Source organism: Felis catus, chromosome A2 (genome assembly GCF_018350175.1).
Source record: "Felis catus isolate Fca126 chromosome A2, F.catus_Fca126_mat1.0, whole genome shotgun sequence".
In the NCBI taxonomy this organism is placed as follows: domain Eukaryota; kingdom Metazoa; phylum Chordata; class Mammalia; order Carnivora; family Felidae; genus Felis; species Felis catus.
Genome location: NC_058369.1, coordinates 26,916,295 through 26,931,442, shown reverse-complemented (window position 1 = coordinate 26,931,442; position 15,148 = coordinate 26,916,295). Strand labels below are relative to the sequence as shown.

The 15,148-nt window shown below is 33.8% G+C and overlaps 1 long non-coding RNA gene across 6 annotated transcripts in view; it reads right to left on the bottom strand.

Moving 5' to 3' along the window:
- LOC102901572 overlaps positions 1-15,148 on the bottom strand; it is a 190,875-nt gene that overhangs the window by 115,823 nt on the left and 59,904 nt on the right. The gene's annotated exons all lie outside the window — the stretch shown is intronic.

Here is a 15,148-nt window from a genome sequence, read left to right as displayed (position 1 = left end):
GTTTTAAATACACTCCACTAGGAATATACAGTCAACTTTAATTTAATTATCTACAACATATACATACAATTGAAATAATTCTCTTCTTTGTGGTTTTGCCACCACCTCCATACATTTAGACATTTGTTTTATTTTGCTTCTGGTTTTTATGATCATTTTTAATTTCATTTTGTTTATAATTATATAAAATATTTACAATGATACAAACTCAAAACTGTAAATCAAAGTATGATCAGAGAAGTCTAGCTTCTATCTCTGTCTCCTTCATATTGTTTACTTTTTCTCCCAAAGAATAATCAATATTTTTTACCCTTCTATTAAAAATATATACATATATACACACATATATATACAAAATATATATACAAATATATGCAATATATATACAATATATACAAAACATATATGTGTGTATATATACAAATATATACATATACACAAACATATACAAACATATGTATATTCCTATATCCTCCCCTTAAAAAAAACAGTAATGTACAGGGGCACCTGGGTGGCTCAGTTGTTTGAGCATCCAACTTCAGCTCAGGTCACGATCTCATGAATTCCTGAGTTCGAGCCCCACATTGGGCTTGCTGCTGTCAGTAAAGAGCCAGCTCTGGATCCTCTGTCTCCCTCTCACTACCTCTCCCCCACTCTCTTTCTCTCTCTCTCAAAAATAAATAAACGTTAAAATAAATAAATAGATAAATGAATAAATAAACAAACAAATAAATAAATAAAAATAGTAACATACAATGCACACTTTTTCTGCACCTTACTTTTCTCATTTACACTACACATGCTGGAGATCCTCTGCAGAAGATAATACTCATTACTTTTTACAGCTGCATGATAATTTATTGTGCAGTGCCTACAAGTGCTCTACTGATGAACATTTGGAAATTTCTTTTGCTATCATGAATAATGCTGAAATGAAGATCTTTTTGCTTATGCTTTACATATTTTTACTACTGTAAAATTTTTACTACTGCATTTTGTTACTATACCTTCTAGAGCTCTATAAGTTAGATTGTTGGATCAAGGTATACATACATAATTTTGCTAGATGTTGACAAACTCCCCTTCAAATTATTGTATTATTTTGATTTCTGTCAGCAATATATAACAACATTCATTTGCCCATAGCTTTGCCAATGGTATAGGTTGTTAAACTTTGGAACCTTTGCCAATATGGTAGATCAGAATTTTGTTTTAGGCTGTTTTAACTTGCATTTTTCTCTTGTTGTAAATGAGAAATGAAGTGAAGCATCATTTTCATAGTTAAGGACCATTTGCAGTAGTTTTCTTGAATTGACTACTCAAATTACTAACCCATTTTTCTATAGATTTGCTGGTCTTTTTCTTTTCCATATCAGATGCTATTTACATATTAATACTAGATCTGTGATAAAAGTTGCAATTTAAAAAAATTGTCCTTTGTCTTTTTATATATGGTAAAAATATTCTTTTTGTTTTGTTTTTGCCATGCAAAAGTCTTTTATCAGATTAAACAATCTTCTCCCTTTTGGATTTCATGAGGATTTTACTCATATGTCTCCTACTACTCATATGATTTTTTTTAATATTTAAATCTCTAAACCACTTGAAATTTATCATAAATTTATCATAATATTCAGTATTAGGAATATTCAGTATTAGGAATATCATATCATAATATTCAGTATTAGGAATATATTCGATTTCATATACTTACCATGGTTACCCAGTTTATCTCAATACCACTTACTGAAAGTGCAACCTATAGTGTTGCCATATGCTGTTAAGTTTACTTGTGGGTTTTCTATTGTTCTCTCTGTGTATTCGGGTACCATGATCACACTGTTTTAATTATGTTTTAATATCAAGTAGGCCTATTTTATCCCTATTGCTCTCCGTTTCCAGTGATTTGACTATTCATTTAAATGAACTTTATAATCCCAGGGGATTATCCCCCAGGGGAAAAAAGCTTGATAGTAATTTATTGGAATTCTGTTAAATTTATAAATTAACTTGACATCTTTATGATGTTTCCTCTTTCTATCCAAGTATATGGTAAAACTTTCCACATGTTTGAGGTAATTTTTGGGTCTTTCAGGACTATTTTTATAGTTTTCTTCATTAAATGTTTTAGATATTTCTTCTCAATTTTATGCCTAGATATTTTATTTTGGATATAATAAATGGTATATTCCCTTCTATTACATTTTCTAAATGGCTTCTTTCTCTACATAATAAAGTTACTGTTTTTTAATTTTGATTTTGTAACCTACTACTTCACTAAATTCTCTATTAACTTGTGTTAGTTTTCCCACTAACGTTTTGGGCTTTCCAGATATAAAATAATATCATTTGAAATAAAGATCATTTTTCTTCTTTCAAATTCATATGCTTTTAATTATTTTCTAGGTACCTTGGTTAATATCTCAACACAATGTAAAATAATAGTGTGCTTACGGCTGCCAGATAAAATATAGGATGCTCAGTTAAATTTGAATTTCAGATAATGATTAATTTTTAATATAAATATGTCCCAAATATTGCCTTCTTACCTATAGAAATGTTATTCTGCTCACTATACTGTTTTTTCTTGTAATAACTGTAAAAATTTTTGGTACAGATATTCAGTTGAAATGATTTTTCTTACACTCAGTGAGAAAGGTGGGTCAGAATATTAATGCATAATTAGAAAGTAAAATTTAAGACAATTTAAGACCAATAAGAAAAACACTAAAAACCATAAAATATTAAACAGTAAAATTAACAAAACATATGTAAGACCTGCACATTGAAAACTATAAACTTTTTTGTAGGAAATTACAGAAAACTTGAGTAAATGGAGAGATGTGCCATGTTCACACACTGAGAGACTCAATTTTACTTTAGGTGTCAATTTTCCCCAAACTGATCTATAGATTGAAATCTAATCACAATCAAAATCCCAGCAGACTTTTAAAAGAAATTGAGAAAGTAATTTAAAAATTTATGTGAGCCGTAACAAAAAGATAGCTAGAAAATCCCCAAATACATGAATATGAAACAACATACTTCTAAACAACACATAAATCAAAGAATAAATCTCAAGAGAAATTTTAAAATATTTTGAACTAAATGGAAAAAAAATACAACTCCTCAAAATTTGTGGGGTGCAGCAAAAGCAGTGATTAGTTTTATAGCATGGAATGCCTGTATTAGAAAACAACAAAGATCTAAAATTAATAATCTAAGTTTCCACATTAGGAAACTAGAAAGGGAAGAGCAAATTAAATCCAATGTAAGCACAAGAAAAGAAATAGTAAGAATTAGATCCTACATCAATGTAATTAAAAACAAGAATTCAATACAGAAAATCAATGAAGCTAAAAGCTCATTCTTTGAAAACAATTAATAAAATCAATAAATTTTTACACAGACTAACTAAGAAAAAAGGAGGACACAAATCACTAATGTCAGAAATCAGGGGCACCTGGGTGGCTCAGTCAGTTAAGTGTCCAACTTCGGCTCATGTCATGATCTTGCAGTTAGTGAGTTCAAGCCCCACATGGGGTTCTGTGCTGACTGCTCAGCTGTGTCACAGCTGCTCTGAGACACAGCTTTGAATTCTGTGTCTTCCTCTCTCTCTGCCCTTCCCCCCACTCTCATTCTCTCTCCTCTATCTCTCTCAAAAATAAATAAACATTAAAAAATTTTAATACAATTTAAAAAAAGAAATTAAAAAGGACACATAATTACAGATCCTATGGACATTAAAAGAATAAGAAAGAAATACTATGCTATTCACACAAATTTAATAACCCAGATGAAATGGACCAATCACTTAAAAGACATAACGTGCCCAAAAGTCAAACAAGAAGAAATAGATAATCTGAATAAGGCTATATCTATTAAAGATATTGAGTCAATTATTAATAACCTTCCCAAACCAAAAGCCCAACCCAAATGGGCTCACTGGTGATATCTATCAAGCATTTAAGGATGAAATTATATCCATTCTCCACAATTTTTTTCACAGGATAAAATCAGAGAGGAAACAGTAACAGAAATTTTTATTCATTGCTGGTGAGAATGCAAAATGGTATAGCCATTTTAGAAGACACATTGCTGATTTCTCAAAAAATTAAATATACTCTTACTATACAACCTAGCACTCACACTCTTTGTTAATTACCCAAAGGTGTTGCAAATTTATGTCCACACAAAAAACCTGCCCACAGATGTTTATAGCTGCTTTACTCATAATTGTCAAAACCTAGAAGCAACTAAGATTTCCTTCAGTAAAGGAATTGATAAACTGTGGAACATTCAGATAATAGAATATTATTCCTTGCTAAAAAAAAATTACATATAAAGCCATGAAAAGATATGGAGAAACCTTAAATGCATATTACTAAATGAAAGAAGTGAATCTAAAAATGCTACATATTGTATGATTCTAATCTGAAAAGGCTACACACTGCAAAACTATATGACATTCTGGAAAAAACAAAACCATAGGGACAGTAGAAAGATCAGCGGTTGCCAAGAACTGGGGACTAGGGGGAGAGATGAATAGGTGGAACATAGATTTTTAGAACTGTGAAAATATCCTTTATGATACTAGAATGATGAAACATGTCATTATACATTTGTCCAAATACATGGAATGTACATCACTAAGAGTGAAACTTAAGGTAAGCTATGGACTTTGTATGTATCAATATATGTATTATGATGTATCATTATAAGCTCACCAAGTATAATAAATGTACCACTCTGGGGATGTTGTTAATGCAGAAGGCTTAGTACATGTTGAGGCAGGGAGAATTTGTGTACCTTCTGCTCAATATTGTTGTGAATAAAACTGCTCTAAAACAACAAAGTCTTTAAAAAAAAAAGTCTTAAAAATTATATGGAAATCCTAAGATCTCAAATAATGAAAAATACTTTATAAAATCAAATCTGGAAGCCTTACACTATTTGATTTCAAGACTTATTATAAAGTTATAGTAATCAAGACAGTGTAATATGGCATAAACATAGACATAAATTAATGGCATAAAATAGTCCACAAACTGACCCACACATACCTGATCTACAGATTGCTGACAAAAGTGCCAACATAATTCAATGGTTAAATTACAATTCTTTCAATAAATGAAGCTAGAATTGGATATCTATATAGGAAAAAAAGAAATATGAGCCTCAACCCCCACTTCTGACCATACACAAAAAATAAGCCCCAAATGAGCATTCCCCCAAATTTAAAAATTAAAACTATAAAGTTTTAAGAAGAAAAAAGTGAAAAACTGTGTTTTTTGTATCAGAAGATATTTCATAAAGTAAACACAAAAAGTCTGTAATCACAAAAGAAAAAAATGATGAATTAGACTTTATAAAAGTAAAATCTTCCAGTCTTCAAAACACACACTTAAGAAAGTGAAACTGTGTGCACTTCTACAGATCCACCCCCTCCAATATTCTCTTGGCTTGAGCCCATCCAAAGTAGTGCCACAAGCTGGTGGTGTGCACACAGTCCTGACAGGGGCCAGTACCATTCCAAAGGGACTCCTATCCTGGGGAGAGGGGAAGATAAACATACACACCAGACTGACTGTAGCCCCAAAAGTGGGCTGCAGTAGACATCTGCTCTGAATACAGGGCCCACCCAACAATGAAAATATGTCAGAAGACAAAACAGTTCAGTACTACTGCACCTATGGCAAACACCCAGTCTGACTCAACTCAAGCTCAAAGCCATCCCAGATGGGCCTACTAACAAAAGGACCAAACCCTGCCCATAGCAGGCAGAGAGCCATTGCAGATGACTGGACTGAAGACAAAGTGGACCAGCCACAGCAGCAGGGTATATACAACACACCAGAAGATACCCCTAAAATACCAGGTATTAGTGAACAGAGAACATTGCACTCCAGGGCACTACAGGACCTCTTCTTCATGAAGCCACTACTTCCAACAGCAAGAGACATAGATGACTTTCTAAAGACATAGAAAGAGAAACCAAGAGTTAAACAAAATGAGGAGACAAAGGAATATGTCCCAAATGAAAGAATAGAACAAAATCACAGCAAGAGACCTACATGAAGTGGAGATAAGTAATATTCCTGAGGGAGAATTTAAAGTAATGGTCATAAAGATACTCATTTGACTTGAGAAAAGAGTGGGGTACTTCAGTGAGACCCTTAACAAGGAGATAGAAAACATAAAAAAGAACCAATCAGAGATGAAGAATTCATTAAAAATACACTAAATGGAATAAATAGTAGACTAGAGAAAACAGAAGAACAGATCAGTGACCTGGATAATAGAGTTATGTAAAGCAATCAAGCTGAACATGGGAGAAAAAATAATAATGATAAAATAATAAATAAATAAATAAATAATAAATAAATAATAAATAATAATAATAATGATAATAGACTTAAGGAACACAGTGATACCATCAAGTGTAATAACATTCACATTATAGGAGTCCCAGAAGAAGAAAAAAGAGAAAAGAAGGTAAAACTTTTACTTGAAGAAATTATAGCTAGAAACTTTTTAATTTTTTATGTTTATTTTTGAGAGAGAAAGAGAGAAAGAAAGTACAAGTGGGGGAGAGGCACAGAGAGAGGGAGATAGAATCCAAAGCAGGCTCCAGCTCTGAGCTGTCAGCACAGAGCTTGACACAGGGCTGAAACCCATGAACCATGAGATCATGACCTGTGCCGATGTCAGATAGTTAACTGACTGAGCCACCAAGGCACCCCTAAAAACTTCTTGAATCGGGGGAAGGAAATAGAAATCCAAATCCAAGAGCCACAGAAAGCTCCCAATAAAATCAATCCAAACATATATACACCAAGATACACAGTAATGAAAATGGCAAAAAGTAGTGATAAAGAGAGAATGTTAAAAGCAGCAAGAGAAAAGAAAACGATTACATACAAGGGAAACCCCAAAAGGCTATCAGTAGATTTTCCAGCAGAAACTTTGAAGGCAAGAAGGGAGGGGTATGATATATTCAAGCTGCTAAACAGAAAAAACATGCAGCCAAGAATACTCTATCCAGCAAGCCTACTATTCAGAATAGAAGGAAAGGTAAAGAGTTTCCCAGACAAACAAAAGTAATTCATGACCACTAAACAAGCCATAGAAGAAATGTTAAAGAGGACTCTGAGTGGAAAGGAAAGACAATAAGTAGGGGGATTAAGAAAAGTAGGACAAAAGCAGAATAAGGGTGTATATCTATAAAAATCAGTCAAGGGATTCACAAAATAAAAGTATATAAAATATTTCACCATATACCTAAAACATGGAGGGCAGAGGAGTAAAGAATGAGTTCAAATTTAACCAACTATCAATTTAAAATGCACTGCTATATGCAGAGATGTTACATATAAACCTAATAAAGATCCACAAATAAAGAAAAACAGTAATATATATGCAAAAAGTAAAGAGAAAGGAATCTGAGTACATTACTAAAGAAAGCCAACAAAACAACCAAAACACATGTAACAAAATGTAAATGGACTAAACACTCCAGTCAAAGACAGGGTGACACCCATAACCAGTAAAGAAATCAAATTAGTAATCAAAATTCTCCCCAAAAAACAAAAGTCCAGGGCCAGATAGCTTTCCAGGGGAATTGTACCAAACATTTAAGGAAGAGTTAACACCTATTCTCTTGAAGCTGTACCAAAAAATAGAAATGGAAGGAAAACTTCCAAACTCTTTCTATGAAGCCAGCAGTACCTTGATTCCAAAACCAGACAGAGACCCCCCAAAAAAGAACTATAGACCAATTTCCCAGATGAACATGGGTGCAAAAATCCTCAACAAGATATTAGCCAACCAGATCCAACAATTCATTAAAAAAATTATTCACTGCGACCAAGTGGGATTTATACCTGGGATGCAGGGCTGCTTCAATATCCGCAAAACAATTAATGTGATTCATTACATCAATAAAAGAAAGGACAAGAACCATATGATCCTCTCAACAGATGCAGAGAAAGCATTTGACAAAATACAGCATCCTTTCTTGATAAAAACCCTCAAGAAAGTAGGGATAGGAGGAGCATATCTCGAGATCATAAAAGCCATATATGAACGACCCAACGCTAATATCACCCTCAATGGGGAAAAACTGAGAGCTTTCCCCCTAAGGTCAGGAACAAGATAGGGATGTCCACTCTCGCCACTGTTATTCAACACAGTATTGGAAGTATTAGCCTCTGCAGTCAGACAACACAAAGAAATAAAAGGCATCCAAATTGGACAGAAGGAGGAAAAACTTTCACTCTTCGCAGATGATATGATACTCTATATGGAAAACCCTAAAGATTCTACCAAGAAACTGCTAGAACTGATTCATGAATTCAGCAAAGTTGCAGGATATAAAATCAATGCACAGAAATTGGTTGCATTCCTATACACCAACAATGAAGCGACAGAAAAAGAAATCAAGGAATCGATCCCATTTACAGTTGCGCAAAAAATTATAAAATACCTAGGAATAGATCTAACCAAAGAGGCGAAAAATCTATACACTGAAAACTATAGAAAGCTTATGAAAGAAATTGAAGAAGACACAAAAAAATGGGAAAATATTTCATGCTTCTGAATGGGAAGAACAAATATTGTTAAAATGTCCATACTACCCAAAGCAATCTAGATATTCAATGCAATCCCTATCAAAGTAACACTAGCATTCTTCACAGAGCTAGAACAAACAATCCTAAAATTTGTATGGAACCAGAAAAGACCCCGAATAGCCAAAGCAATCTTGAAAAAGAAAACCAAAGCAGGAGGCATCACAATCCTGGACTTCAAGTTATACTACAAAGCTTTAATCATCAAAACAGTAGGGTACTGGCACAAGAACAGACACTCAGATCAATGGAACAGAATAGAGAACCCAGAAATTGACCCACAAACATATGGCCAACTAATCTTTGACAAAGCAGGAAAGAATATCCAATGGAATAAAGACAGTCTCTTCAGCAAGTGGTGCTGGGAAAACTGGACAGTGACATGCAGAAGAATGAACCTGGACCACTTTCTTACACCATACACAAAAATAAACTCAAAATGGATGAAAGATCTCAATGTAAGACAGGAAACCATCAAAATCCTCGAGGAGAAAGCAGGCAAAAACCTCTATGATCTTGCCCGTAGCAACTTCTTACTCAACACATCTCCAGAGGCAAGGGAAACAAAAGCAAAAATGAACTACTGAGACCTCATCAAAATAAAAAGCTCTAAACAGTGAAGGAAACAATCAGCAAAACTAAAAGACAACTGACAGAATGGGAGAAGATATTTGCAAATGACATATCAGATAAAGGGTTAGTATCTAAAATCTATCTCAACACCCAAAAATTCAACACCCAAAAAACAAATAATCCAGTGAAGAAATGGGCAAAAGACATGAATAGACACTTCTCCAAGGAAGACACCCAGATGGCCAACTGACACATGAAAAAATGCTCCACATCACTCATTATCAGGGAAATACAAATCAAAACCACAATGAGATACCACCTTACACCTGTCAGAATGGCTAACATTAACAACTCAGGCAACAACAGATGTTGGTGAGGACGCGGAGAAAGAGGATCTCTTTTGCATCGTTGGTGGCAATGCAAGCTGGTGCAGCCACTGTGGAAAACAGTATGGAGGTTCCTCAAAAAACTAAAAATAGAACTACCCTACAACCCACCAATTGCACTACTAGGCATTATCCACAAGATACAGGTGTGCTGTTTCGAAGGGACACATGCTCCACAATGTTTATAGCAGCACCATCAACAATAGCCAAAGTATGGAAAGAGCCCAACCAAATGTCCATTGATGGATGAATGGATAAAGAAGAAGTGGTATATATATATATATATATATATATATATATATATATATATACACACACACACACATACAATGGAGTATTACTCAGCAATCAAAAAGAATGAAATCTTGCCATTTGCAACTACGTGGATGGAACTGGAGGGTATTATGCTAAGTGAAATTAGTCAGTCAGAGAAAGACAAAAATCATATGACTTCACTCATATGAGGACTTTAAGAGACAAAAGAGATGAACATAAGGGAAGGGAAACAAAAATAATATAAAAACAGAGAGGGGGACAAAACAGAAGAGACTCTTAAATATGGAGAACAAACTGAGGATTGCTGGAGGGGTTGTGGGAGGGGGGATAGGCTAAACGGGTAAGGGGCACTAGGAATCTACTCCAGAAATCATTGTTGCACTATATGCTAAGTAATTTGGATGTAAATTTTAAAAACAAAAATTAAAAAGCAGAAAAAAAGAATATTACCTAAAAAGAATAAAATGACAGGTGACAGAATGAACAAAAAGTAAAAGCCATATATATGCAGGCTAAAAGAGACTCTTTTCAGACCTAAAGACACATATAGACTGAAAGTGAAGGGATGGAAAGGCATTTATAAATGTGAAAAGAAATCCAGGATATCCATATTTATATCAAACAAAATATACTTTAAAACAAAGACTCTAACAAGAGACACAGAAGGACACTATATAAGCATAAAGGAAACAATCCAAAAAGAAGATATAACAATTGTACATATACACCCAATATGGAAGCACCCAAATACTTAAAGCAGCTAATAATAAACTAAAAGAAGTAATCGATTATAATATAATAATAATAGGGGACTTTAACACCCCACTTACAACAATGGATAGGTCATCTAAAAAGAAAATCAACAAGGAAACAGTGGCTTTGAATGCCACACTGGATCAGATGAATCTAACAGATATAGTCAAAACATTCCATTCTAAAACAGCAGAAAACACATTATTTTCAAGTGTACATGGAACATTCTCCAGAATGGATCACATATTAGGCGACAAAACAAGTTGCAACAAATTTGAAAAGATCGAAGGCATATCATGCATTTTTTCTGACCACAATGCTATGAAACTAGAAATCAACCACAAGAAAAATCTGGACATAAGACAAATACATAGAGGCTAAAACATGCTACCAAGCAATAAATGGGTCAACCAAGATATCAAAGAGGAAATCAAAAAATATGTGGAGACAAATGAAAATGAGAACACAACGGTCCAAAATCTTTGCGACACAGCAAAAGTGGTTCTAAGAGGGAAGTTTATAGTGATACAGGCCTGCCCCAAGAAGCAAGAAAAATCTCAAATAAACAACCTAACTATACAACTAAAGAAGCTAGAAAAAGAAGAGCAAGCAACACCCCAAACCAGTAGAATGAAGGAAATAATACAGATTACAGCAGAAATAAATAAAATAGAAACTAAAAAACAATAGAACAGGTCAATGAAACCAGGGATGGTTCTTTGCAAAGATTAACTAAATTTATAAACCTTTAGCCAGACTCATCAAAAAAGAGAAAAAGAGAGATAAGACTCAAACAAAATCAGAAATGAAAGATGAGAAATAACAACCAACACCACAGAAATACAAAGGATCATAAGAGAATATTATGAAAAATTATATGCCAACAAATTGGACAACCTAGAAGAAATGGCTAAATTCCTAGAAACATATAACCTCCCAAAACTGAATCAGGAAGAAATAGAAATTTTGAACAGATGAATTACCAGCAAAGAAATTGAATTAGTAATCAAAAAGCTCCCAACAAACAAAAGTCCAGGACCACACAGCTTCACAGGTGAATTCTACCAAATATACAAAGAAGAATACCTATTCTTCAAACTATATCAAAAACAGAAGAAGAAAGAAGCTTCCAAATTTATTCTATGAGGCCAGCATTACCATGATACCAAAACCAGATAAAGACACTTCCAAAAAAAAAAAAAAAAGAGAGAGAGAGAGAACGACAAGCCAATATCTCTGTTGAATATAGATGCAAAAATCCTCAACAAAATATTAGCAAACTGAATCCAACAATACATTAAAAAAATCATTTACGATTGAGTGAGATTTATATCCAGGATGCAAGAGTAGCTCATTATTTATAAATCAATCATGATAAATCACATCAGTAAGAGAAAGGGTAAGAACTATATGATCATTCCAAAAGATGCAGAAAAATCATTTGACAAAGTACAACATCCATTCATGATAAAAAAAAAAAGGAAGCCTCAACAAATCTAGGTTTAGAAGGCATCCAAATCGGTAAAAAGAAGTAAAACTTTCACTATTTGGAGATGACATGATACTATATATAGAAAACCCTAAAGACTCCACCCAAAAACTATTAGTATTGATGAATGAATTCAGTAAGGTCACAGGATGCAAAATTAATATGCAGAAATCCATTGTATTTCTTTTCTTTTAAGTTTATATATTTATTTTGACAGAGAGGGAGGGGAGGGGCAGAGAGAGAAGGAAAAAGAGAGAATCCCAGGCATGTTCCACACTGTCAGTGCAGACCCTAGTGCAGGGCTGGAACTCACGAATCTTGAGATCATGACTTGAGCTGAAATCAGATGCTTAAGCAACCGAGCCACCCAGGCAGCCCCAGAAATTAATTGTATTTCTATATGCCAATAATGAAGCAGCAGAAAGAAATTAAGAAAACAATCCCATTTACAACTGCACCAAAAGTAATAAAATACCTAGGAATATACTTAACCAAGGAGGTGAAAGACCTAAACTCTGAAAACTATAAAATATTGTTGAAAGAAACTGAAGAAAACACAAACAAATGGACAGATACTCCATGTTCATGAAGTGGAAGAACAAATGTTCATGAAGTGTCTATACTACTCAAGCAATCTGCTAAATTAATGCAATCCCTATCAAAGTATCAACAGCATTTTCCCCAGAACTAGAATAAACAATGTTAAAATTTGTATGGAACAACAAAAGACCTCAAACAGCCAAAGCAATCTTGAAAAACAAAACTGGAAATATCACAATCCCAGATTTCAAGGTATGCTACAAAGCTGTAGTAATCAAAACAACACTGTACTGGCACAAGAACAGACATGTAGATCAATGGAATAGAATAGGGAGCCCAGAAACAAACCCACAATTATTTGGTCAATTAATCTTCATACAAGGAGGTAAAAATATGCAATGGGAAAAAGACAGTCTCTTCAACAAATAGTGTTGGGAAAACTGGACAACTACAGAAAGAAAGAAAGAAAGAAAGAAAGAAAGAAAGAAAGAAAGAAAGAAAGAAAGAAAGAAAGAAAGAAAGAAAGAAAGAAAGAAATTTAGAAAGAAAAGAAAAGAAAGAAAGAAAGAAAGAAAGAAAGAAAGAAAGAAAGAAAGAAAGAAAGAACAACAGAAAGAAAGAACAACAGAAAGAAAGAACAACAGAAAGAAAGAACGAAAGAATGAAAGAACGAAAGAAAGAAAGAGAAAGGGAGAAAGGGAGAAAGAGAGAAAGGAAGGAAGGAAGAAAAAGAAAGAGATGGGAAGAGAGGAAGGGAGGGAGGGAGGAAAGAGAAAGAAAGAAAGATATTTAGAAAGAAAGAAAGAAAGAAAGAAAGAAAGAAAGAAAGAAAGAGAAAGAATGAGAAGGGGGGTGGGAGGGAGAGAGGAAGAAACAAACAAACTGGACCACTTTGTTACACCACACACAAAAATAAACTCAAAATTGATTTAGAACCTAAATGTAGGAACTGAAACCATTAAAATCCCAGAAAAGAGCACAGGCAATAATTTATGTGACATCAGCCATAGCAACATTTTTCTAGATATGTCTCCTGAGGCAAGGGAAACAAAATAAAAACAAACTATTGACACTACATCAAAAAAAAAAAAATCTGTTGCACATTGAAGGAAATAATCAACAAGGCTAAAAGATAACCTAATGAATGGGAGAAGATATATGCAAATGACATATCTGATAAAGGGTATCTATAATATATAAAGAACTTATACGACTCAACACCAAAAAAATAAAATTATCCAATTAAAACATGGGCAAAAGACATGAAGAGACTTTCTCCAAAGAACACATACAGATGGCCAAAAGACACATTAACGGATGCTCAACATCACTCATCATCAGGGAAATGCAAAAATCAAAACCACAATGAGATGCCTCATACCTGTCAGAATGGCTAAAATAAAAAGCATAAGAAACAAGTGTTGGCAAGGATATGGATAAAAGGGATCATTTTTGCACTGTTGGTGGGAATGCAAACTGACGCAGCTACTGTAGAAAATAGCATGAATTTTCCAAAAAATTAAAAATAGAACTACCATATGATCCAGAAATTCCACTACTACTGGGTATTTACCCAAAGAATATAAAACACTAATTAGAAAAGATATTTGCACCTCTATGTTGACTGCAGCATTACTTACCATAGTCAAATTATGGAAGCAGCCCAAGTATCATCAATAGATGAATGGATATAGAAGATGTGTGTGTGTGTGTGTATGTGTGTATATACATATATATATATGTGTGTATGTATATATATACATATACATATATATGTGTGTATACATATATATACACACATATATATATGTATACACACACACACATACACACACACACACATATATATATATCATCAATTTTTTCTCTGTAGTTAAAAGTCTGTTTCTTGGTTTTCCTCTCTTTTTTTCCCCTATGATTGTTTGTTTTGTGTCTTAAATTCCACATATGAGTGAAATTATATAGTATTGGTCTTTCTCTGACTTATTTCACTTAGCATAACACTCTCAAGCTCCATCCACATTGTTAACTACAGAGAACAAACAGATGGTTACCAGAGGGGAGGTGGGTGGAGGGATGGGTGAAATAGGGGAAGGGGATGAAGAGCACACTTATGATGAGCACTGAGTAACGTATGGAATTGATGGACCACTATATTGTATACCTGAAACTAATGTAACACTGTATGTTAACTATACTGGACTAAAATTTTAAAAAAGATTTGGAAAGCAAATAAAAAAAAAATGAAATGCGGGTGCTTGGGTGGCTCAGTCAGTTAAGTGTCTGACTTCAGTTCAGGTCATGATCTCACAGCTCCTGAGTTCGAGCCCGGCGTTGGGCTCTGTGCTGAGAGCTCAGAGCCTTAAGCCTGCTTCAGATTCTGTGTCTCCCTCTCTCCCTGCCCCTCCCCTGCTCACGCTGTGTCTCTCTCTCAAAAGTAAACATTAAAAAAATGAAATTGATAGCCACAAACTAAGAGAAAATATTCAAAATAAAAAATAAGA